The 27,450-nt window shown below is 41.9% G+C and overlaps 2 long non-coding RNA genes across 2 annotated transcripts; both read right to left on the reverse strand.

Moving 5' to 3' along the window:
- Positions 1 to 17,175: 17,175 nt before the first annotated feature.
- Positions 17,176 to 17,943, reverse strand: LOC126278498 (uncharacterized). The gene is made up of 3 exons (XR_007550713.1): positions 17,796 to 17,943; positions 17,527 to 17,637; positions 17,176 to 17,348 (listed from the first exon to the last, which is right to left on the reverse strand). It is a non-coding gene; the product is annotated as an uncharacterized LOC126278498 (long non-coding RNA).
- A 7,824-nt stretch (positions 17,944 to 25,767) lies between these two features.
- On the reverse strand, positions 25,768 to 26,528 carry LOC126278497 (uncharacterized). The gene is made up of 3 exons (XR_007550712.1): positions 26,381 to 26,528; positions 26,112 to 26,222; positions 25,768 to 25,933 (listed from the first exon to the last, which is right to left on the reverse strand). It is a non-coding gene; the product is annotated as an uncharacterized LOC126278497 (long non-coding RNA).
- Positions 26,529 to 27,450: the final 922 nt, after the last annotated feature.

The raw sequence follows: 27,450 nt of genomic DNA on the forward strand, positions 1-27,450 counted from the left end.
CAACATTTCAAATGATATTTGATATTCTGGAAAATGTTATATGAGACCTACACAGCATTCCACAAAATGCTTTTTCAAAAGTGGAGGAAATGATGGGAGTAGGGTATTGACAGAAGAGAGGACTATTTTGACAGGGACAGTGCTTAAAATGTTTTACAATAAGCAACAAAGCTGTTATAGCAAAAGTTTGATTTCTTTACGAGCACACCTCATATTTAATGTTTGCCCACTATGCATTAGTCTTATTCCTGTTGTATCATTTGCTAATGTAACCCTCTGTTTTTCACTGTTAAGATTTGCCTCCATCCAAACAAGAAAGAAAATTTAAATGCCGTAACATTTAGTTTCTGTAACAGCATTTTATGATTTTTTGAGAAGGGAGCAGAAGTGTCTACAACTTAAACATCAGTTTCTTATCTCCACTTTTGTGTGCTGGTGTTATTACTGCCACTTCAGTTTCTCTGGAAATACACCTTGACTTATTGAATGTTTACTCAAGAGTGGCATCACCAAATCAACACAAGATTTTAGTACTTTGGCTAAGATACCATTGTAGTTACTGTTTTATAGTGACCTAATGATTATTGTGGCCTCTGTAACAGATGAGTTACAGGGCATGGGGGGGTATGTATTGCCTGTCAAAGTAAGTTTATTTGATCTGCTTTATTGTCCTCATGTTTTCAGCTACTGTTAGATAGAATTCATTGAATATAGTAGCGAGCAATTTCGTACTATCTGTCCATCTGCTACTATTACCTGGGAGTTTAGTCTCATTTGTCTTGCTGAGTTTCTTCATTTCATGTCTAATAAACCTCCAAATTGTCCTTTCTTTGATCTTGGAATTTTAAATTTTTTGTGCATAGTACATGGTTTTGGCTTTTTGATGGCTTTTACAATACTACTTCTAGTTCATTTAAAAAAAATCTTGATTAGAAAAAATTGGAAATTTGTGGTAAGATCTTACGGGACCAAACTGCCGAGGTCATCAGTCTCTAAGCTTATGTACTAATTAATCTTGCTTAAACTTATGCTAAGGACAACACACACACCCATGCCCAAGGGAGGACTCGAACCTCCGACAGGAGGAGCCGTGCGGACTGTGACCAGACATGTCAGATCATGTGGCTACCTCATGCGGCTTCTGATTAGAGCTAGACCTTTGCATTAAATAGTGTTCACTCTTCCTACTACAAGATACTTTATCTCAGATGTTAGCTATGATTTTTCTCTTCCCCTAGTGTATGTGTTCCACACCTATTGTAAAGAATAACTGAATTCATAGCATTATAAGAATATTTTTATGAAACAAATAAATTTCTCATCTGTTCTGTGCTTTTGGTAAACTTCTTCCCACTTTTAACCTCTAAATTGTCTCTGAACAATGTAATAGAATAAGCATTTACAATTCTGTAAAATTTTCCTTTTCCATCCCCAGTTAAACTTTATTGATGGTGATGCTTTATTTCTGCCATTTGACCATCTTGATCAGAGAAATAATTTGTTATTGGAATTACTTGTATTTCATTAAAGACAGTTGAATTTACAAATAAATTATCAATTGGTGTTGAGCTGTGACATTCTATTCTTGGCAGGAATGTAATTATGAAGGTCAAACCAAGGTCCGCATTAGTAACTTGAGGTACTCTGAAACAGAATTATCTGAGATGAAATCTAAAATGAAGTCTCCACATACCAGGACTTCACAGTTACTTCTGCAAAGTCTTATTAAGGCCCTCTCTAATTGTAAAATGAAGTTGAAAATGTATCTGCTGTGAGCCAATAGACAGTGAGAACTGCTATCTTGCAGGTTTCCAATCTATTACTGAAACTTAGCACTCAAATAACTGTTAAATGCAGTATTCATTGTGGGTTTAGGCCTGGGAGTTTATTCCCTTTATGTCTATATAGCCATTCCCCCATACCTCATATTATGCTTACAGTCATATGGTACAAACCTGTGTCAGTCTAGGTGCATCTGTCCAATTTCTGTGATTTCCAGATGAAGTCCTGCTATGCATAGCACATTTGTATTAAAAGCTTTTGATTTTTCAGTATCTGGTACTGGCATGATAAACTCACCTTTCTTATCAAACATGTTTTTTATATTTTAATGGTGAAGTCCAAAAGTGTTATGATTGTTAACCAATGTAATACCTAAGCTGGCCATTTTCTTTTCCTCCATTTATTATTGCAGTTGTTTCTTTACAGGGTAAAGAAAAATTTGTGTACTTGGACTTCACAGCACGATTCCTCAAATACTCCAAATCCAAAAAATTTCTCACAAAATTTAATCCAGCACATATTTTAGGCAGTAAATGGACATTAAAGACTGAAATCTGGTGACACTGTAATCAAATGTAAGGTAACTACCTTTGTCAGCAAACAAAGCAGTGCTCTGCAGTTGTTACAGTGAATAGCATTTTGGGCTAGCATGTAGCATTCATGTCTGGGTTGAGGATTATTTGTTTTTATTTGCTAAAAGTAGTCTGCCTGGTATGGTGTCTGGCTTCTTAATCATCATACAGCAATTACAGTGGGTCTTCTACAACACATTTGCAGTTACGTACTACAAACACAGAAATGGAAGTACAATCATTTTCATTGGTCAGCTTTTAAAGAAGTCTTTTGCATATTGTGGACATGAATTGTTTCACACCACTGCATCCACTAGATTCCAAACCTGTTTTCTGTATACCCTATAGTGCCTCAAAAATTTTGGGATAAATTCTAGAGACCCTAGTATATCCACCATCTCGAACACATGTTATTTTAGAGATGGGAATGGTAAAGTAGAACTGTGTCTACTGCACTTATGTGTGTGCAGGACAGATGTGTATCGGATGGATGATCAGTGCGGGCAGGTAGTTGTCGAGCCCACCTAAGATGTTACACGTCCAGCACAAAGAGTAACCAAGATGGTGCGACGTCATACATTATTGTGTGAACATTTGAATGTTGTTGAAAGAAGAGACAAGGCAATTACTTATTCATTAATTCTCTTACTTTCATAAGGTCTGGACAGTTGTCTTTTTAAACCTGGAGAAATTTGTAGACTGTATTTATGGAAAGATTAATGTGATAGTTTCTGATGGACTGGACAGTGTTGAGCTTACAAAAATTGTTTTAGTTGTATGAAAAGTATGAAAACTGTTATGTGTGTTGAAAATACAGTGAGACTAAGTTCAAAGTATTCTCGAGTGTATGGAGTTATTTTAAAAGTATAAAAAATTCCTCCAAAGTAGCATCTTATCTTCGGAGAAGAAGTTGTGCAGGACATCGCAGCCACTATCCTGAAAAAGAGATCAGCGAAGCAACTCCAAGTAATTTCAATAGCCAATGGGGAATGTGAGTCTTGCACACCAGTACCACACTGCCCCACTTAATCACCAGAAACCCCCTGTGATCACACCAGAATTGTTTGGAAAGCATGTTGCTAGCCCTATTGGTGAAGTAAGGCCCTAACTAATTGTAATGGACCTGAACATGGCAATAATAATAGTTAGTATTCATCAATGGTACTACTCAGGGAGGATACACACAAAACAAGTTGGAATTTAGTAGATGAAGTGGAGCAAAACACTTATCCATGATGTACAAAAGGTTTCTTTAAGAGCTGACCAAAGAAAATGATTGTATTTCCATTCTGTGCATAGTACATAACAGCAAATGTTTTGTAAATGACGCACTGAAATCATTGTACAACAATTAAGACACCAGATAGTGTACCACCCAGATTACTTTTAGCAAATAAAAACAAATAATCCTTGATCCAGAATAGAACACAGCTTGACAGAGATAGTTACCATACATGTGATTACAGTTGATGTAGATGTAGACATTGTTGACAGACTGCCAATCTTAAACATCCATTTACTGCCTGAAATATGCACAGTACGAATTTGTGTGAGAGACATTTTAATGTTGGTAGTACATTAGGAACTTGCTGCGAGGTCTGAGTGTGCAAATTTTTCATCATTCTGTATTGTTATTGGAAATCTCTGTGTTTTGGAGATATGTACTGTAAAGAAAGCTTGTGAAAATATTGGAAATCACAGTTATTGGACAGTATTCTGGTGACAATTTATGTTTCTAGTAATTAGACAAGTACGAAATCTCTTAGTGGAAACGTTTATGTATAGACCACACCATGTGTAGTGTGGCTGCATGAGGGGCAATGCATGAGTAACAGCCGTATGTGGTCACCCCAGTCTGTTGAGTGACTAATGAAGCTTGCATCTAAAAAAGTATAAATGAATTACATAATACTCGTAACATAATAGGCTTTCATAAAAAGTCTACTCAGCATATGGTGGCCTCTTCTTCTGGCAGAAGGTTTGAAGGGAAAGGAAGAGGGATGAAGGAAAAGGACTGGTGTGGGTTAGCAAATGGGAAGTATTATGGAAAATTTGCCCACAACGTGGGTTAGGAGAGGATCACTGGACCAGATAAGAAAGAATGACTAATTATTGATGCCTGCACCAGCTGAGATTGGAAAACTTGACAAATTAAAGGCAGGAGCTAGGGTAATAAGCAAGACAGGTGTTACTGAAATCGTGCAACAGTCAGTAAGAATGGAAAGCAAAGTGTACTATACATGGCAAGGGGTGTGGCCAAAACTAGACAGGTCAGAAAATGTATAAAAATAATAATCAGAGGGAGTGATGAAAAAAGAATAGTTACTAAAGAGAAATGCTGGACCACAGAAATTACTGTAACATAATGCCAATGGACTTTGCATGTGTTTAGTTTAAGGTCAGAAAACTCCAAATGTCTATGAATTTTTCACTTGGCTATGATCAATTGCACTGGAGAATCATCTCTGGTCATACAGTAGGCCACAGATTGCATCATAGAAGCCATTAAGTCATGTCCATTTCTTATGACACTGCAAAAATGTATCCACTCTTGCTCTTCCTACCCCTCCCTTGTTAAACAGATGTTGCGGCCCATTCCTTGTCACTTTGTAGAGCATTCCTTGCCACTAACTGCCATTCATTGTAGGTCACCATGTGTGAAGCTATAGAATGTGTCTTCTGTGTGAAGTAAGTAAGACAGTAGCTCCTTTTCCAGTTCTACACCTAATGGAAGTTTCCTTCCAATTCTCCATTTTTAAGGAGAAACATCAAGATACTTAAATGCCTGTAACATTGACTGTAGCACATTAAATTATCTAGTAGACTTCCGTGTCTGTATGGTTTCATTTCTGACTGCATGAATCACCTTGGTCAAAATTGTTTCCTTCCATTTCTTCCTTTTTCCATGTGGGATGTATTTTGGCTTTGTTCTCAGCAAACAAAAATGAAAATGGTACTGGTTATTCATACTGTCAAAATGGTTGAAATGAATCAAAATTGAGACTGCATGTAACAACCCAAATTTAGACCATTACTGTTATGTAATTTTTATGTTTGTGGCATCAACAAGTATGAAAAACATTGCAAGTTCTTTGGATTCTGTAACCTAATTGCTCATACCATCTTGCGTGTTCAGTTCTCTGTATGATTTTTGTAATTTAGACCTCTGTATGAAATATACTGAATCTTACAGTAATGAGTGTGTTTCCTTGGACTACAACCCAACAGAAATCCCACAGTGGTGACCCCGAGTTAGAATTCATGCGCCGTTTTATTGTAGTGCAACCATTTTTGTGTCTACTGTGCCGGATTTGTATACACCTTCAATGGTTCAACTTGACCATATATCCTGCCATGCAGCATGTGGATATCGAAGCTCCTGCACCTGGAACAGGACATTTTGTTGCTTCATCACCACTTGTATTCTACGACACGTTTCCTGCAGTTTTGTTGCCTCAACACTTTCACCACTCAACCGTGCAACATGTGACTGCAAACTCAGTATTTTCCTCTCCAGTGAGCGTGCATTGACACATGCATTTCGAAAATGATAATGGGAAGGGCAAAGTTCCTACATTTCATCATGTTGACATGGCTTCTGCATTTCGTGCACAAACCATGTATCAGACACCGGCGGCCAGGGGACTGTTACCTGTTACAGCAGTGCCACGCCCAAACTCGCCTTTGTTAGGACAGCCCACATGTACTGATTGTGCCTCTGCGATGCCTATGTGCTTTACCACTTCATTGGTTTACAAAGTGGACAATGACCAGTATATATCATGAACATTTGTAGGCCATTTTCCACCCCCAGTGATCATTTGGCCCCTCAGTGCACTTTACGGGCCCCCACTTGACGTGAACAATGTGCCACATAGTGGTACTAACTGTTGTGATTTCTGCCCCTCCAAACATGACCCAGCTTGTCATGTCAACAGCCCCATGGGAACATTTTACTGTTCAACTCCAAGCACATTTGCTCTTCCACCCCCTGCCACTGCAAGCAAACTTGCAGGGGGTTTCAGCTGCAGCCGTTCACCCGCTCACTTTTCGTATGGCACCAGCCATGATTTCCACATTGGACTTCTGCACCACGAATGTTGCATCGGACAGTTCTTCAGCACCATTCTCTAGAGCTTTGGTTCCATTCTCATCCACTTCAGTAGACTGCTCGCTCACACCCTATGCAGTGCCCTCTGTGTCGACTGCATCATCATATGAGTGATGAGAGGGACTTAGATACGGAACTAACTGTGCCTTCATTGCCACCACCAGGCCTCTTACCAACCCTGCCCCCACTATCCAAGGACAACTGAGCAACGTGGTATGCACTGGTGGAGAACTTGTTTGAACTGCACTGTGTCACCAACAACAATTCAAAATTCCTGTGCCTCATGACTCAACTGCATAGGCACACAGACCTGATCTGCGACCTACTTCTGATGCACCACTAACTTCAAAGTATGATTTCACAAAACAGACTATCATTGAGCACCTCTCACATTCCCCATAAGAGATTATTCTGTGAATACTGTATGGGGAACATCTTGACGAATGTACCCCTCCCAGGTCTGAAATGGCTACACTTCCTTGTCAGTGAGCATATGATGCCGCTGCAGAACACAACATGCCATTCTCATTGGAGAGAAGTCTTCCGAAGGAAGAATGATTTCAGGTGTGCTGCAGGGGAGTGTCATAGGACCATTGCTATTCGCATTATATACACTCCTGGAAATTGAAATAAGAACACCGTGAATTCATTGTCCCAGGAAGGGGAAACTTTATTGACACATTCCTGGGGTCAGATACATCACATGATCACACTGACAGAACCACAGGCACATAGACACAGGCAACAGAGCATGCACAATGTCGGCACTAGTACAGTGTATATCCACCTTTTGCAGCAATACAGGCTGCTATTCTCCCATGGAGACGATCGTAGAGAGTGCTGGATGTAGTCCTGTTGAACGGCTTGCCATGCCATTTCCACCTGGCGCCTCAGTTGGACCAGCGTTCGTGCTGGACGTGCAGACCTTGTGAGACGACGCTTCATCCAGTCCCAAACATGCTCAATGGGGGACAGATCCAGAGATCTTGCTGGCCAGGGTAGTTGACTTACACCTTCTAGAGCACGTTGGGTGGCACGTGATACATGCGGACGTGCATTGTCCTGTTGGAACAGCAAGTTCCCTTGCCAGTCTAGGAATGGTAGAACGATGGGTGTACGGCCAGTGTAGGAGATCGCTCCCCACACTATGATGCCGGGTGTTGGCCCTGTGTGCCTCGGTTGTATGCAGTCCTGATTGTGGCACTCACCTGCACGGCGCCAAACACGCATATGACCATCATTGGCACCAAGGCAGAAGCGACTCTCATCGCTGAAGATGACACATCTTCATTCGTCCCTCCATTCACGCCTGTCGCGACACCACTGGAGGCGGGCTGCACGATGTTGGGGTGTGAGCGGAAGACGGCCTAACGGTGTGCAGGATCGTAGCCCAGCTTCATGGAGACGGTTGCGAATGGTCCTCGCCGATACCCCAGGAGCAACAGTGTCCCTAATTTGCTGGGAAGTGGCGGTGCGGTCCCCTACGGCACTGCGTAGGATCCTATGGTCTTGGCGTGCATCCGTGCTTCGCTGCGGTCTGGTCCCAGGTCGACGGGCACGTGCACCTTCCGCTGACCACTGGCGACAACATCGATGTACTGTGGAGACCTCACGCCCCACGTGTTGAGCAATTCGGCGGTACGTCCACCCGGCCTCCCGCATGCCCACTATACGCCCTCGTTCAAAGTCCGTCAACTGCACATACGGTTCACGTCCACGCTGTCGCGGCATGCTACCAGTGTTAAAGACTGCGATGGAGCTCCGTATGCCACGGCAAACTGGCTGACACTGACGGCAGTGGTGCACAAATGCTGCGCAGCTAGCGCCATTCGACGGCCAACACCGCGGTTCCTGGTGTGTCCGCTGTGCCATGCGTGTGATCATTGCTTGTACAGCCCTCTCGCAGTGTCCGGAGCAAGTATGGTGGGTCTGACACACCGGTGTCTATGTGTTCTTTTTTCCATTTCCAGGAGTGTATAAATGACCTTGTGGATAACATCAGAAGTTCACCGAGGCTTTTTGCGGATGATGCTGAGGTATATCGAGAGGTTGTAACAATGGAAAATTGTACTGAAATGCAGAAGGATCTGCAACAAATTGACACATCGTGCAGGGAATGGCAATTGAATCTCAATGTAGACAAGTGTAATGTGCTGCGAATACATAGAAAGAAAGATCCTTTATCATTTAACTACAATATAGCAGGTCAGCAACTGGAAGCAGTTAATTCCATAAATTATCTGGGAGTAGGCATTAGGAGTGTTTTGAAATAGAATGTTCATATAAAGTTTATCGTTGGCAAAGCAGATGCCAGACTGAGATTCATTGGAAGAATCCTAAGGAAATGTAATCTGAAAACAAAGGAAGTAGGTTACAGTACACTTGTTCACCCACTGCTTGAATATTGCTCACCAGTGTGGGATCCATACCAGATAGGGTTGATAGAAGAGATAGAGAAGATCCAACAGAGAGCAGTGCGGTTCGTTACAGGATCATTTGGTAATCACAAAAGCATTATGGAGATGATAGATAAACTCCAGTGGAAGACTCTGCAGGAGAGACGCTCAGTAGCTTGGTATGGGCTTTTCATGAAGTTTGGAGAACATACGTTCACCGAGGAGTCAAGCAGTATTTTGTTCCCTCCTATGTATATCTCGTGAAGAGACCATGAGGATAAAATCACAGAGATTATAGCCCACACAGAGGCATACCGACAATCTTTCTTTCCAAGAACAATACAAGACTGGAATAGAAGGGAGAACAGATAGAGGTACTCAAAGTACACTCCACCACACACCACCAGGTGGCTTGCGGAGTATGGATGTAGATGTAGATGAAACCCTGTGGTTGGTGTGCTTATCAAAACTGCCTACATATCTCCAGGTTCATCTCCTTTCCCACACCCTGGAATCCATCAGTTTGCGGCTGCAGATGGCTGACCAGGTCTATTCGCTCACACACCTTCGCCATCAGCAGGAGCTTACACAACAGGTTGGCACTCCTGCACCAGTAGTTCACCCAGACACAGGCAGGGGTAGGCTGTGCTCTGCCCCCGCAGACTGCTGCGCCACTGACACCCAGCATGCGCACTCTCTGCCCACTGAGCCAGTGCATATTACACCTGCACTGACCATCCCAGTGTACAAATCCGAACACATAGAGAATGACCAGCCATCTCGTCTCCCAAATACCATCACTGTTGGTATCACACTGTATTCAGCAATGACACAAAATGTGGGCCCCCTCATGCAGGCATCCGAAAAGCCAGTCATCCAATAAGCCCCAACCCATGCCACATTCCATCCACACCTCTGTCCCATCGAATGGCTGCCTTATGTCAAAGACTATTCTTCGTGCTAGTACTTTCTCATGGATACTGGTGCTCACATCTCAATTGTACCTAAATCGATGGTCACATGCCTCCTCACATGCACACACTCTCTCCTGTGCACTGTGAACTCATCTACATTCCATACCTGTGGATCCATCAAGTTTCAACTCCATCCCTTCAATGGCCTCTCCCTCCCCTGGATCTTCCATGTGGTGGACATCACAGAACTGATCCTGAGAATTGACTTTGTATCACATCACCACCTGTCTCCAACTGTTGTTTGAGATTCCCTGTTTCATCACACCTCTAACTCTGACATCCTGTGTGACCATGCACCACCACCTGCTCTGAGTATAACGGCCATTCATTATTTAGTGCGTCAGTGCATGGCTCTCACAATCAGGACTTGTGCAACTGTGAATCATGTTCTGGCAGAAACGCCATTTTGAAATATCACATTGCTCCCCCCACCCTCATCGAGTGTGTTCCACTGAACGCCTCTCTCACTTGTTTCATAAACTAACACTCGCATGCCTCATGACTATACAGCTGACTGGCCTCCGACCATGCCCACCCCTCCATGCACGTGCTTGTCCAGTGCATTGTTAAACATTCCCCCCCTTCTTGCGCCTCCTCACGTGGCTTGCTCCATAGCTCCAAGCTTGTCAGCTGTGTTGCGACCACCGATCACGCCTCTCTCGCACGCTATGGACAATAGGCAGCCTCTACCTGGATCACTTGCACCCACCTCACTCTCAGCACTCACAAACTGCCATTCACACTGTGAATTTTTTGCTGCCATTCCTCTCTCGAGCAGACAACTATGGTGCTCTTAAGCCATGTGCTCCAATTAAATCAACTGGCAGCATGCCCAGTCATTCGCTTTCCACTATCACAAACAGAAATGTTTATCGCATCATCTCGTCCAAGGGCCCACCTATTTACCACAAGGCTCGCCACCTTAACCCACTCAAGTTACGCTCGGCTCACCACCAAATACAGGAACTTCTTGAGATGGGAATTTTACAGCCCTCTGGTAGTAACTGGTCATCAACCATACACCTCACCCCTAAACAGGTTGGCTCCTTTCATACGTGTAGTGATTACAAACACATGAACACTAAAACTGTGATGGATAATTATCCTATACCAAATATTTTGGACTTCACTCAACTTCTCGTGGGTACTATAATTTTCAGTGTACTGGATTGGAAACGTGCTTATCACCAAATCCCGGTTGCACCCAAAGACATTCTGAAAATGTCAATTATCACTCCATCAAGTTTTACAAGTACCATTTCATGCCATTCAGATTAAAAAATGGCACACAGACTTGGCAATGCCTTATTGACTCACTCTTGCTCCAGTTCAACTTCTGTTTCATATATGTCAATGATATCCTGATCTGCAGAAAATCCATGTAAGATCATGAATGCCACATCATGATGGTAAAGGACACTCTCTCATCTAATGGAGTCAAGATCAACACTGACGAACTGCAACTGAGCCAACAATCTGTCCCGTTTTTCGAGTACACAGTCTTGGCCGCAGGTATACTTCCCCCTGAATTGAAGGTGCAATCAATCTCATCCATGCCACTCCCGGCCACATACAAAGAGCTCCGTTGGTTCCTGGGAATGATAAACTACTACTGTCATCATTTGCCTGCAGCAGCTGATGCCTAGGTAGTACTCACGAACACCCTCACCAGCAAGCAAACTTCAGGGACACGTCCCATTCTGTGGATGGAACCAATGTGCGCAGTCTTCCATGCCCTGAAAGACTCTTACACACGAGCCATCACCCTCGCTCATCCAATTTTGGATGCTGAACTCTTCATCACTGTGGATGCCAGTGACTCCGGAGTAAGCACAGTCCTACAACAATGCTACAATGGCGTGGTTACAACACTTCACTTCTTTTTGAAGAAACTTCCCCGCACCCAATAAAAATATTCAGCGAACCTTTAGCAGTTTATGAGGCAGTGAAACACACCCTGACATCGAGAACCAACCTTTCCACAACCTGACTGACCATAAAACAGCAGCAGAAGCAATACGCCACCCCTATCTCGACCCTCCCCCTCCACCTATCACCCTCATCCCTGACACTTTCGACATTTAAGTTTAATCTCTCAATTCTCTACTGATATCCACCACATTGTTGCAGATTTCCTTTCCCACATTAGCACCATCTCAACAGTCTTCAACCTTTCCGACCTTGCATCCATACAAAACCAGGATGCCTCTCATCCCCACCTCCCTCTGCCATTCTCTGTTTGACACACTACATTCCCTAGCACACCCCAGCGTTAAGTCATTGACATGCCTCATGTATGAATGATTCATGTGGCGAGACATGAAGTGTGATTGTCAGACCTGGGCTTGGAAATGCATCATCTGCCAGTGCAACAAAGACATCTGGCACACTGTTCCACCTTTCCACATATTCGACATTCCATCTGGCCACTTTCACCACATACAGCTGAACCTCATCAGCTCCCTTTTCCCCTCAGAGGGAATCAATCATCTCTGTGGGTAGAGCCCCTACCTCTCACCAACATAACTGCCAAAGCCACCAAGCAAATGGACTGATAGAACCGTGACATCACACTTTCAAGACAGCACTGTGGTGTCATGATAGTCTTAGGACCAAGGAACTCCCTTGGGTACTCTTCACCTTATGGTCATCATACAGACCAGATATTGAGGGCACCACGAGTGAGTTCATCTATGTTGAAAACCCTGACCTCCCTGGGGAACTGTTACAATCTACCTTCCCTGACAATCCCCCCCCCCCCTTCCCAACTTTGTAAGCTGGATATGAATGCGTTTTGCAAACATTTTCCTGAGCCCCCGCCCATCTTGCCAAACTCCCCCAACCCCCACCCCCCCCTCCCCCCACTCCTACATGCCCTCTGATCTCCTTTCCTGCAAGTTCATTTGTCTCTGCAATGAAGCCATCCATGTTTCACTTGCCCCACCATATTCAGGCCCATACATTGCTAACATGATGGACATCCAGATTAAGGATTTGCCACTCACTGTTTCTCTCCACCATGTGAAACTGGCACACCTCGACCCAGCGTCTTCCACACCCGATAACGTTATGTAGCCTCCCAGTGTGGAGGACTCACGCCCAAGCTATGACCCCTCAGAGCTGCTGCCACAGCCCTCACACAAACATGCATCTGCATCACCATCAATATGATTCCTCATGTTTTCACCTTCTCTCTTTACCTCCTCCCCCTTACCCCCTCTAGTGGTACTGCAAACTGACGCCCTGCCCGAACATGTGGAGGATGGCCCATACCCATCGATGACAACAACAATCACATCTTCATCCTGCTGCAAGATAACTCGGTCCACCCAATTGTGGTCCCAGTTCATCAGTCGATCACTGGCTCTTGCCAACTCCCACTCGGGATCGACCACATGCTCCTCCGAGCTATGGTAACTGCCCTTGGGAGGGTCACAGTTTGAATGCTGCCAGGTGATCATGTGGGGGACACAGTCCTTCCTCACACCGCTCCATCCTCTAGTGCGGGCTGATGCTGTGTCCACCCACAGCATCCCCATGTCGACCTCCCTGTGTGGTCCCTGCCACAACGACCTCTGGAGATGCACATCCCAATCACATCACTGCAGTCTCCCTCACTGCTTTCACAGCCGGGCACACTCCCCTTCCACTGCATTCAATCAGTGGGAGGCTCAGGGGGAGGCTGTGTGGCATCGACAAGTATGAATGACATATCTCCGTCATAGCAAGTTCTTTGGACTCTGTAACCTAACGGCCCATGACATCTTGCTTGTTCAGTTCTCTGCGTGATTTGTTGTAATGTGGACATCTGTATGTAATGTACAGAGTCTTACGGAAATGAGTGTGTTTCCTTGGACTACAACCCACCAGAAATCACACATGTTAATTACAAAATCATGTGTATGTAACATATGTTTGCCTATGTGTGTGTATGGTGTGTTTCTCTGTTTCTCTTTTGCTGATGAAGGCTGTGACCAAAAGCTTTGTGTAAGTCTCTAGTTCTTCCCATTTGCAACTTTACATGCCTTCTTTATGGTAAGTAGCAATCTGTCTTTTCCTACATTATTGATACTAGAGATACAGGTATTTGTAAACAAAGAAATTGCATGAAAAATAATAAATGTATATCTACAAAAGCTTTAAGATGATTGAAATTGAATTTTGTTGCCTACAGTTGCATGTGAACTGACATGGCAGTTTAACAGAACAGCTGATATGGTGTGACACTTTTAACTTTTCAAATTTTCTTTGTTGTCTAAAGCATTACACACAACAATGCAGGGATATAAGTGTATAGCATAATTAAATTGATATGAGTGTTGTTCCATAAATTGGTGGGAATATATCAGAGGCAACTTGAGTCTGCACACATAGAACTGCTATAACAGCCACAACATCAAAGCAGTAAGCAGTCCAGGCCATGTGGGCTCTGCTAAGCCCACAGCACCTCATTCAACCACAGCATGCCCACTTCAAGGATTCATATTGGAACAAGCTGTGCTCCAGTACTTGAGCAATCAGAATCCTCAGTATGCCGTCCTTCACTTTCTGGGTCTTGAATGTGTTGATCAGCTGCTTCAAGAAGGCTATGACTTCCTTAAATTCTGCCTTTAAATGAGGTACATTCCATTTGACATTTTGCTCACCACCAACTACCTCCCTCCCTCACCCCTCCACAATATCCTGGCCAGCCCCTGTGCTCATTCCGCATGAATTTCTTACCCTTTGGCTCCTAACTCTGTGACCATCTCTGCTGTAAGGGCAGCACTGTAGAATGAAAGGGAGAGCAACCTGTGAAAAGAGACGTTGTGTATCAAATTTTATGTACTATCATGACCTTAGTACTTGTTTCACCGCAACACACACCATCTGGATTTTCCCTCCTGACAGCTATTTCTCAGAATTCAGCAGATAGAATCAACTTGTGCATGGTTCTTTCTGCCCATATGGCCTACATTTACTTTCATTTTTGTGGTCTCAGCATTTCTTTTCAATAACTATTCCTTTTTTTTCCTCCTGGCCTGTCTATTTTCCCCCACATCCCTCACTTGCCTGACATCTATAATGCACTTAGTTTCCCATTCTTATTGACCCTTGTGCGATATTTTTTTCAGTGCTCTCTGTCATGCTTATTATCCTGTCTTGAGGTTCATAGGTTTTCAAATCTCATTTGGTGCACGCATCGACAATCAATCATTCCTTCTTATCCCATCCAGTAAATCTCCCCTGACCTGGAGTTCTGGGTGAATTTCCTATAACTCTTTCAATTTTTAAACTTTGCCAGTAATTATTCTTTCTGATTTTTTCCTTTCCCTTTAACCCTTTTGCCAGAAGGATCTACTAGTTCCAAAAGGATGCACGTTTCCACATCTTTTATATTTGTTTTCCTCTGTATGAACTTGTTGAGTAGATTTATTTATCTAATTGTAATATGTAATATTTTTCAAACATTGATTATTTTTGTTGCTACATAATACCATCTTGAAAAACTATAAAATAACTGTGTGATACTGCTGCTAACATTACACAGGGTTTATACGACCCGGGATAACCGGGAGATCCGGGGAAAGCCCGGGAATTTTTTCATCCGGTAGAAAACCGGGAAAAACCCTGGAATTTTTTTAGAATTCCGGGAATGTTTCATTGTTTTAGTTTTCTGTTAACTTTTTGTAATTTTGACTGGTAAAAACCGATACTCTAACGATGGATATTACTGTATCCCGCTACTGCAGAATAACACTTCAACAATAAAATATAAACGAGAGAAAAAAACGAAGAATACTCAAATATCAAAGGAAATGCGCCATATGCAACGACGACACACAGTGCTCATGGAAGCGTGTGCCAAAAGCAAAATCTGTCAAAGGCTTTAGGAAGACTATGCAGTGCTTCTTAACAACAAACTATCTCCGATGAGTGTGAAGTCACAACTGTATACATTAGTTTCTAGTGGTGGGCAGGAAATCGCGGTTGTCAGAAATCACAGTGATTGAGAAGTCACAGATATCACAGTAACAACTTTACAAAATCTAACTGCGATTTCAGTCACAGTTAGCAGTCGCAAGTAGAGTTTCACAATAAACGCCGTGAGCCATCTGTTGGCCGAATTCCATACTGCTTTCTGCGATTTCAGTGATAAATCGCAACTAAGAGTCGCAAGTAGCAACTAAAAAGCGCAGTTAACAGTGCCATCTGTTGGCCAAAGTTTGTACTACGCTCATCTCTGCGACACGCTATCGAGTCTAACTGCGATTTCCGTGACAAGTCGCAACTAAGAGTCGCAAGTAGCAACTAAAAAGAGCAGTTAACATTCTTTTCCTAGTGCCATCTGTTGAACGACGTAAGTACTTAGTTATAAGAGCCTTGTGCCTCACGAGATCGGTGTGATGTGTGTGCGTGTGAAGGACTTATTTCATTAGTGGTACAAGTCCATATTTGTTCGTTTTGAGATACGGAGTCGTGAAGTTAAATGAGGGCTGAAAAATCTACAGTTGAGATACCAGAAATATTCAAGCATATGGCTTCTTGCTAGAAATGACCCTTTATTAATGTTTGTTTGGATCATTAATTTCAGAAGCATTATAGACAGAAAAGTGGAGGTAATGGACTTGTACCACTATTGAAATAAGCCCTTCACATTATATGACGACATGCACATTCAGCATCCGTTATGATTAGTTAAACACAGCTGTGACTCTGAATGTATTATATTAATAAGAAGCAACATTGCCTTTTTCTCCTGAAAATATCAAGTAACGTAACAAATGTGATTCTGCTTCCAATATGACAATTTTGGTTAATACTCCACATGTCTACAGGACTTTGCAATGTTAACACAGGAGAACTCAGACATCTGTATAAGTGTAGTGAAATGAAAACAGCATTATTGAGTCATATGAATGCCTCAGTTTTATTCCGGCACAGTTCAAGACTCGGGATAAAAGTTTTGCTTCTGGTGTTCTACATGGCAACTTCACACACACGAACTTTTTGCCGACACCACAACCACCTGCATAAATAAGCTTTTCCTGTGTTAGTTTCAAGTATTGCACTTAAGCTATTCATGATTTAACTGGAAGATCTGTACTTCCCACTTTCATATCAACAGCCTCAAAATGCATATTCTGTACCCGTGCTATGGTACAGGTCAGTGCCACACCAAGATTGCGGAGAAGGGGAGGGGGGGGGGGGGGGCGGCGGCATGTCACTCTTCAGCTAGTGTTTACCAGAAAATATGTGGCGGAAAATTACGAGTATAGGAAGGCTTAAACATGTGGAAAATTAGATTTTCATTATTCAATCACTGTATTTATCATTTATTATTCCTTTAAAATCGCATAACAACTTCAATAAAACACAGTTTAATCATTCATCTGCACACTTATTTCACAATTATGTCACTTTTAAACTGCAAATCCTCTAATAGCTGTCTTGAATCTTCACGAGTCTCTCTCAATAGCCTTGATGTGGATAGATACGTACAGCAACCAGTAATCAAGAGTCAGAACTGTGTCTGCAAAGTCACAAGGATTATTAAACGATTTTTGCTGTCACTAATTACAAGCAATATAATTGACAGAGTAGATTGCTAATATTTGTTGTAATGAAAGCCACTCAGTGGAGTATATTTCACATTTGCAAAAACGATCTCACTGAAGTAATTAAGTCCATCGAAACACTTAGAAACTAACCTCTCGTCTGACGAAAACGGTCTAAAGACGCAGTGGCAATGTCTCCAGATCTGTTGACAATGATATTTTGAGTTATCAATTTACTGAGTGACTGAAATGTAGTTCGTGTACCTGTGAACATAACAATATGTTAGAATTCATTTTCTAAACATGAACTATTACGCTACTGTATGGCTACTTACATATTAATTACACTATTAATATTTTCACAGTTGTTTCTTTAATACATAATTAAAGCCAACGGAAGAACAAATGTAAAACTTACTTACCAATGACAGATTTGTTGAGATGCAATTTTCTGTGTGGGCAGATGTAACTTTTTCATACGGTGGTAAGTCACAGAAATCGCAGAAGTCACAGAAATCGCAGAAGTAGCAGAAGTCACAAAAATCGCAGAAGTCACAGAAATCGCGGAAGTAGCAGAAATAGCACTGGCGGAGGGATACGCGACCTACGTTCCTTAACTGCGACTCTGAACTGCAACAAATCACAGTTAAGAATAGCAGATACTGAAAAGTAGCATTCATAGATATCACTGATATCGGAAAATCGCAGTTTAGCCCATCACTATTAGATTCATTTTAGCAGTTACGAGCGGGCTGTTGCGCATGCACAGTTGAGTCACGTTTGAACAGTAGATTCTCCCGCTTCTAGCTACAGGAATGTAGTTGGCTGTGTAAGCAGTCGCAACAAGCAGGTAGATGCTACCGGGAAAAGGGGGCGCCAAGTTCATATTCTTGAGGGAAAAAAAAAGCTTGATTTACAAAGCGCTTAGCATCCAGTGCATGTTGGTCTATCGATTATTCATATGATTTTGAACTGCATCCATGTTGAACATTTTTGAACACGTTTTAAGTTGATTTCTGAATGAATCATAAGTTGACTTTTGAATGCATACATAGTTCGTTATGTCTCTGTCAGGAGAATCCTCGTTGCATATAGAAATAAACTTTCCGCAGACAAAAGGAGACGGGGATATACGAGCTGAGCGGAGTAAAGCCGAACGGATGAATGCCAATCGTCGTCTGATTATGTGGTTGATTGGGTTTGCGAATGATCAGCGTTGTTATAATTACTAGCGAAATCCATAGAATCAGACTACCATAATGGAAATAAACAACTAACAGGAATAATAGGTGAGAAAAATTACATATTATCTTCTCGGCGTATCCAAGAAAATGAAATTTTGACAGAAAATTTTTGGCCAGATCGCTACGCTAGTGAGGACCATTTGTACAGGCCCCGGCTAGCAGCCGTTTAAGTTCTATTCCGGAAGTAACGCGGAAAACGTGTTGTACGAACACGTAACAATGTCTAACGGGACAATAATCGCGGGATAACTAAACCTGTGATTCTGGCCAGGTTAGTGAAGTTAATCGGCGAACAGATTTTGACAATGGCAGAAATACCTACAGAATTGGTGATGACACGATTGTTTGTTAGAATGAGGAAGGAGAAGAAACGGGGACATCACACAAATTATGGAAGAATAAGACAATTCCAAATTTATATAGAAATTTCGTAATACTACTTTTCGATCTTGTGCTTGAGACACGGATGCGTATGAATGAAATGTGAAACTATTTCCTAACATAAAGCTTTTTGTTTGTAGTAGGCCTCATAGGCATTTGATATTGGTACTTTGTGAATTATATTCTGTCATGTTATAAAAATGACCATTTCTGCCAAAACAATCTCGTTTATTAGATGTGTGTTACAAAATTTCTGCAATATTAGAAAGGCCTACTTTGTTTTATCTAGCAGATAGTGACAAAATAGACGTAATCAAATCGAGGAACCTCACCAGTCTTGGGTATTATTTGTATTACCAGTTTTTTTCAGTATTAGACAACTACATTTCGATTTTTCATGTAGCAAAACGTTTGATGAACTTTGATGAGGTAATAGATTCTTTCGCAGAAAGGAAAGCACACCATGTAAACCTGCAGCAAGATTAGGTAGAAAAAAAATCCAAGGAGCTAATTGAAGAAATGTGTACTTTATTGTTCGGCCCCTGTCTTTATTGGTTTTATGTATCCTATACTTAACTTTATGCCACACAAAACAGCAAGTTGTTAGCTAATAGGCAATAAAGAGCGCAAATTTTCTGAAGAGTTCTTGTTCCCCCGATTACAAATAATCCCATTCGCTATTAATTGCGAGATTTTTTTAGAGGGCAGGCTGTCAAACCGGCTGACTCTGAGCAGGAAGGCATCACAGGACATTTCAGTTTCCACTGTCCTGAATATAGTTTGATGGCATCCATTACAAAATATACACGTTTCAATTCCACAGAGCGAAATACATTGACGTGCGATGGAAGAATGCTGTCTGAAGAGAAATGGCACTGCACTTTGGCTCACTTACGACCAAACAACATGTCTTACATTTCCTCGAACGCATATGTTTTGTGTTTCAGACTTTTGAGAAAGATGTGCGCTACAAGATGAAATTTTTTTTTTTTTTTTTTTTTTTTTTTTTTTTTTTTTTTTTTTTTAGTATTGACTCGGTTAGCAAATATCGTAGATCAGGGGCTGATGCGCAGAGCAGTCTGAGTTAGTGGGTAGTCTCCACGTGACCGGTGTTTACATTTAGTGATTTTGCTGTTTCTCCTACGTTTACTCTCACGTCAAATGAAAAGAAAACGGATATCTGTGGCCGGGATCAATCAAGTGAATTAAAATACATTCACATAATTATGGAAGGCTAAAACGTGTTATTAGTTTCAGATTTTATTTTATTCCCAACTTTCCTGACAGTGAAGTTATTTTTGTCTATTTGCTAAAGAAATTTCAAGCACACGTTTTCATCTTCTAGCACGTTTGTCGTTATGCCATAATAAAGAACCAAACACGATGTAATACAGTACTGGTACTCCAAGAAAATTTAAATCCCGAAAACCACACTGAAAAACTTAATATCAAGTCGAGGTCTACTCCACTGGGAATATGGACATATCAATGTGCACTTTAAGTGTGCACTTAAGATTCACGAAATTCCGATGCTCTTGGAGTATCCTCTGATGTCTTGTTTCTTTTATGACATGATGTATTATCTTTCAATGTTTAATGCGCACGTGCATCCATACAAAACCAGGATGCCTCTCATCCCCACCTCCCTCTGCCATTCTCTGTTTGACACACTACATTCCCTAGCACACCCCAGCATTAAGTCATTGACATGCCTCATGTATGAATGATTCATGTGGCGAGACATGAAGTGTGATTGTCAGACCTGGGCTTGGAAATGCATCATCTGCCAGTGCAACAAAGACATCTGGCACACTGTTCCACCTTTCCACATATTCGACATTCCATCTGGCCACTTTCACCACATACAGCTGAACCTCATCAGCTCCCTTTTCCCCTCAGAGGGAATCAATCATCTCTGTGGGTAGAGCCCCTACCTCTCACCAACATAACTGCCAAAGCCACCAAGCAAATGGACTGATAGAACCGTGACATCACACTTTCAAGACAGCACTGTGGTGTCATGATAGTCTTAGGACCAAGGAACTCCCTTGGGTACTCTTCACCTTATGGTCATCATACAGACCAGATATTGAGGGCACCACGAGTGAGTTCATCTATGTTGAAAACCCTGACCTCCCTGGGGAACTGTTACAATCTACCTTCCCTGACAATCCCCCCCCCCCCCTTCCCAACTTTGTAAGCTGGATATGAATGCGTTTTGCAAACATTTTCCTGAGCCCCCGCCCATCTTGCCAAACTCCCCCAACCCCCACCCCCCCTCCCCCCACTCCTACATGCCCTCTGATCTCCTTTCCTGCAAGTTCATTTGTCTCTGCAATGAAGCCATCCATGTTTCACTTGCCCCACCATATTCAGGCCCATACATTGCTAACATGATGGACATCCAGATTAAGGATTTGCCACTCACTGTTTCTCTCCACCATGTGAAACTGGCACACCTCGACCCAGCGTCTTCCACACCCGATAACGTTATGTAGCCTCCCAGTGTGGAGGACTCACGCCCAAGCTATGACCCCTCAGAGCTGCTGCCACAGCCCTCACACAAACATGCATCTGCATCACCATCAATATGATTCCTCATGTTTTCACCTTCTCTCTTTACCTCCTCCCCCTTACCCCCTCTAGTGGTACTGCAAACTGACGCCCTGCCCGAACATGTGGAGGATGGCCCATACCCATCGATGACAACAACAATCACATCTTCATCCTGCTGCAAGATAACTCGGTCCACCCAATTGTGGTCCCAGTTCATCAGTCGATCACTGGCTCTTGCCAACTCCCACTCGGGATCGACCACATGCTCCTCCGAGCTATGGTAACTGCCCTTGGGAGGGTCACAGTTTGAATGCTGCCAGGTGATCATGTGGGGGACACAGTCCTTCCTCACACCGCTCCATCCTCTAGTGCGGGCTGATGCTGTGTCCACCCACAGCATCCCCATGTCGACCTCCCTGTGTGGTCCCTGCCACAACGACCTCTGGAGATGCACATCCCAATCACATCACTGCAGTCTCCCTCACTGCTTTCACAGCCGGGCACACTCCCCTTCCACTGCATTCAATCAGTGGGAGGCTCAGGGGGAGGCTGTGTGGCATCGACAAGTATGAATGACATATCTCCGTCATAGCAAGTTCTTTGGACTCTGTAACCTAACGGCCCATGACATCTTGCTTGTTCAGTTCTCTGCGTGATTTGTTGTAATGTGGACATCTGTATGTAATGTACAGAGTCTTACGGAAATGAGTGTGTTTCCTTGGACTACAACCCACCAGAAATCACACATGTTAATTACAAAATCATGTGTATGTAACATATGTTTGCCTATGTGTGTGTATGGTGTGTTTCTCTGTTTCTCTTTTGCTGATGAAGGCTGTGACCAAAAGCTTTGTGTAAGTCTCTAGTTCTTCCCATTTGCAACTTTACATGCCTTCTTTATGGTAAGTAGCAATCTGTCTTTTCCTACATTATTGATACTAGAGATACAGGTATTTGTAAACAAAGAAATTGCATGAAAAATAATAAATGTATATCTACAAAAGCTTTAAGATGATTGAAATTGAATTTTGTTGCCTACAGTTGCATGTGAACTGACATGGCAGTTTAACAGAACAGCTGATATGGTGTGACACTTTTAACTTTTCAAATTTTCTTTGTTGTCTAAAGCATTACACACAACAATGCAGGGATATAAGTGTATAGCATAATTAAATTGATATGAGTGTTGTTCCATAAATTGGTGGGAATATATCAGAGGCAACTTGAGTCTGCACACATAGAACTGCTATAACAGCCACAACATCAAAGCAGTAAGCAGTCCAGGCCATGTGGGCTCTGCTAAGCCCACAGCACCTCATTCAACCACAGCATGCCCACTTCAAGGATTCATATTGGAACAAGCTGTGCTCCAGTACTTGAGCAATCAGAATCCTCAGTATGCCGTCCTTCACTTTCTGGGTCTTGAATGTGTTGATCAGCTGCTTCAAGAAGGCTATGACTTCCTTAAATTCTGCCTTTAAATGAGGTACATTCCATTTGACATTTTGCTCACCACCAACTACCTCCCTCCCTCACCCCTCCACAATATCCTGGCCAGCCCCTGTGCTCATTCCGCATGAATTTCTTACCCTTTGGCTCCTAACTCTGTGACCATCTCTGCTGTAAGGGCAGCACTGTAGAATGAAAGGGAGAGCAACCTGTGAAAAGAGACGTTGTGTATCAAATTTTATGTACTATCATGACCTTAGTACTTGTTTCACCGCAACACACACCATCTGGATTTTCCCTCCTGACAGCTATTTCTCAGAATTCAGCAGATAGAATCAACTTGTGCATGGTTCTTTCTGCCCATATGGCCTACATTTACTTTCATTTTTGTGGTCTCAGCATTTCTTTTCAATAACTATTCCTTTTTTTTCCTCCTGGCCTGTCTATTTTCCCCCACATCCCTCACTTGCCTGACATCTATAATGCACTTAGTTTCCCATTCTTATTGACCCTTGTGCGATATTTTTTTCAGTGCTCTCTGTCATGCTTATTATCCTGTCTTGAGGTTCATAGGTTTTCAAATCTCATTTGGTGCACGCATCGACAATCAATCATTCCTTCTTATCCCATCCAGTAAATCTCCCCTGACCTGGAGTTCTGGGTGAATTTCCTATAACTCTTTCAATTTTTAAACTTTGCCAGTAATTATTCTTTCTGATTTTTTCCTTTCCCTTTAACCCTTTTGCCAGAAGGATCTACTAGTTCCAAAAGGATGCACGTTTCCACATCTTTTATATTTGTTTTCCTCTGTATGAACTTGTTGAGTAGATTTATTTATCTAATTGTAATATGTAATATTTTTCAAACATTGATTATTTTTGTTGCTACATAATACCATCTTGAAAAACTATAAAATAACTGTGTGATACTGCTGCTAACATTACACAGGGTTTATACGACCCGGGATAACCGGGAGATCCGGGGAAAGCCCGGGAATTTTTTCATCCGGTAGAAAACCGGGAAAAACCCTGGAATTTTTTTAGAATTCCGGGAATGTTTCATTGTTTTAGTTTTCTGTTAACTTTTTGTAATTTTGACTGGTAAAAACCGATACTCTAACGATGGATATTACTGTATCCCGCTACTGCAGAATAACACTTCAACAATAAAATATAAACGAGAGAAAAAAACGAAGAATACTCAAATATCAAAGGAAATGCGCCATATGCAACGACGACACACAGTGCTCATGGAAGCGTGTGCCAAAAGCAAAATCTGTCAAAGGCTTTAGGAAGACTATGCAGTGCTTCTTAACAACAAACTATCTCCGATGAGTGTGAAGTCACAACTGTATACATTAGTTTCTAGTGGTGGGCAGGAAATCGCGGTTGTCAGAAATCACAGTGATTGAGAAGTCACAGATATCACAGTAACAACTTTACAAAATCTAACTGCGATTTCAGTCACAGTTAGCAGTCGCAAGTAGAGTTTCACAATAAACGCCGTGAGCCATCTGTTGGCCGAATTCCATACTGCTTTCTGCGATTTCAGTGATAAATCGCAACTAAGAGTCGCAAGTAGCAACTAAAAAGCGCAGTTAACAGTGCCATCTGTTGGCCAAAGTTTGTACTACGCTCATCTCTGCGACACGCTATCGAGTCTAACTGCGATTTCCGTGACAAGTCGCAACTAAGAGTCGCAAGTAGCAACTAAAAAGAGCAGTTAACATTCTTTTCCTAGTGCCATCTGTTGAACGACGTAAGTACTTAGTTATAAGAGCCTTGTGCCTCACGAGATCGGTGTGATGTGTGTGCGTGTGAAGGACTTATTTCATTAGTGGTACAAGTCCATATTTGTTCGTTTTGAGATACGGAGTCGTGAAGTTAAATGAGGGCTGAAAAATCTACAGTTGAGATACCAGAAATATTCAAGCATATGGCTTCTTGCTAGAAATGACCCTTTATTAATGTTTGTTTGGATCATTAATTTCAGAAGCATTATAGACAGAAAAGTGGAGGTAATGGACTTGTACCACTATTGAAATAAGCCCTTCACATTATATGACGACATGCACATTCAGCATCCGTTATGATTAGTTAAACACAGCTGTGACTCTGAATGTATTATATTAATAAGAAGCAACATTGCCTTTTTCTCCTGAAAATATCAAGTAACGTAACAAATGTGATTCTGCTTCCAATATGACAATTTTGGTTAATACTCCACATGTCTACAGGACTTTGCAATGTTAACACAGGAGAACTCAGACATCTGTATAAGTGTAGTGAAATGAAAACAGCATTATTGAGTCATATGAATGCCTCAGTTTTATTCCGGCACAGTTCAAGACTCGGGATAAAAGTTTTGCTTCTGGTGTTCTACATGGCAACTTCACACACACGAACTTTTTGCCGACACCACAACCACCTGCATAAATAAGCTTTTCCTGTGTTAGTTTCAAGTATTGCACTTAAGCTATTCATGATTTAACTGGAAGATCTGTACTTCCCACTTTCATATCAACAGCCTCAAAATGCATATTCTGTACCCGTGCTATGGTACAGGTCAGTGCCACACCAAGATTGCGGAGAAGGGGAGGGGGGGGGGGGGGCGGCGGCATGTCACTCTTCAGCTAGTGTTTACCAGAAAATATGTGGCGGAAAATTACGAGTATAGGAAGGCTTAAACATGTGGAAAATTAGATTTTCATTATTCAATCACTGTATTTATCATTTATTATTCCTTTAAAATCGCATAACAACTTCAATAAAACACAGTTTAATCATTCATCTGCACACTTATTTCACAATTATGTCACTTTTAAACTGCAAATCCTCTAATAGCTGTCTTGAATCTTCACGAGTCTCTCTCAATAGCCTTGATGTGGATAGATACGTACAGCAACCAGTAATCAAGAGTCAGAACTGTGTCTGCAAAGTCACAAGGATTATTAAACGATTTTTGCTGTCACTAATTACAAGCAATATAATTGACAGAGTAGATTGCTAATATTTGTTGTAATGAAAGCCACTCAGTGGAGTATATTTCACATTTGCAAAAACGATCTCACTGAAGTAATTAAGTCCATCGAAACACTTAGAAACTAACCTCTCGTCTGACGAAAACGGTCTAAAGACGCAGTGGCAATGTCTCCAGATCTGTTGACAATGATATTTTGAGTTATCAATTTACTGAGTGACTGAAATGTAGTTCGTGTACCTGTGAACATAACAATATGTTAGAATTCATTTTCTAAACATGAACTATTACGCTACTGTATGGCTACTTACATATTAATTACACTATTAATATTTTCACAGTTGTTTCTTTAATACATAATTAAAGCCAACGGAAGAACAAATGTAAAACTTACTTACCAATGACAGATTTGTTGAGATGCAATTTTCTGTGTGGGCAGATGTAACTTTTTCATACGGTGGTAAGTCACAGAAATCGCAGAAGTCACAGAAATCGCAGAAGTAGCAGAAGTCACAAAAATCGCAGAAGTCACAGAAATCGCGGAAGTAGCAGAAATAGCACTGGCGGAGGGATACGCGACCTACGTTCCTTAACTGCGACTCTGAACTGCAACAAATCACAGTTAAGAATAGCAGATACTGAAAAGTAGCATTCATAGATATCACTGATATCGGAAAATCGCAGTTTAGCCCATCACTATTAGATTCATTTTAGCAGTTACGAGCGGGCTGTTGCGCATGCACAGTTGAGTCACGTTTGAACAGTAGATTCTCCCGCTTCTAGCTACAGGAATGTAGTTGGCTGTGTAAGCAGTCGCAACAAGCAGGTAGATGCTACCGGGAAAAGGGGGCGCCAAGTTCATATTCTTGAGGGAAAAAAAAAGCTTGATTTACAAAGCGCTTAGCATCCAGTGCATGTTGGTCTATCGATTATTCATATGATTTTGAACTGCATCCATGTTGAACATTTTTGAACACGTTTTAAGTTGATTTCTGAATGAATCATAAGTTGACTTTTGAATGCATACATAGTTCGTTATGTCTCTGTCAGGAGAATCCTCGTTGCATATAGAAATAAACTTTCCGCAGACAAAAGGAGACGGGGATATACGAGCTGAGCGGAGTAAAGCCGAACGGATGAATGCCAATCGTCGTCTGATTATGTGGTTGATTGGGTTTGCGAATGATCAGCGTTGTTATAATTACTAGCGAAATCCATAGAATCAGACTACCATAATGGAAATAAACAACTAACAGGAATAATAGGTGAGAAAAATTACATATTATCTTCTCGGCGTATCCAAGAAAATGAAATTTTGACAGAAAATTTTTGGCCAGATCGCTACGCTAGTGAGGACCATTTGTACAGGCCCCGGCTAGCAGCCGTTTAAGTTCTATTCCGGAAGTAACGCGGAAAACGTGTTGTACGAACACGTAACAATGTCTAACGGGACAATAATCGCGGGATA

This window comes from Schistocerca gregaria, chromosome 6 (genome assembly GCF_023897955.1).
Source record: "Schistocerca gregaria isolate iqSchGreg1 chromosome 6, iqSchGreg1.2, whole genome shotgun sequence".
Taxonomy (NCBI): domain Eukaryota; kingdom Metazoa; phylum Arthropoda; class Insecta; order Orthoptera; family Acrididae; genus Schistocerca; species Schistocerca gregaria.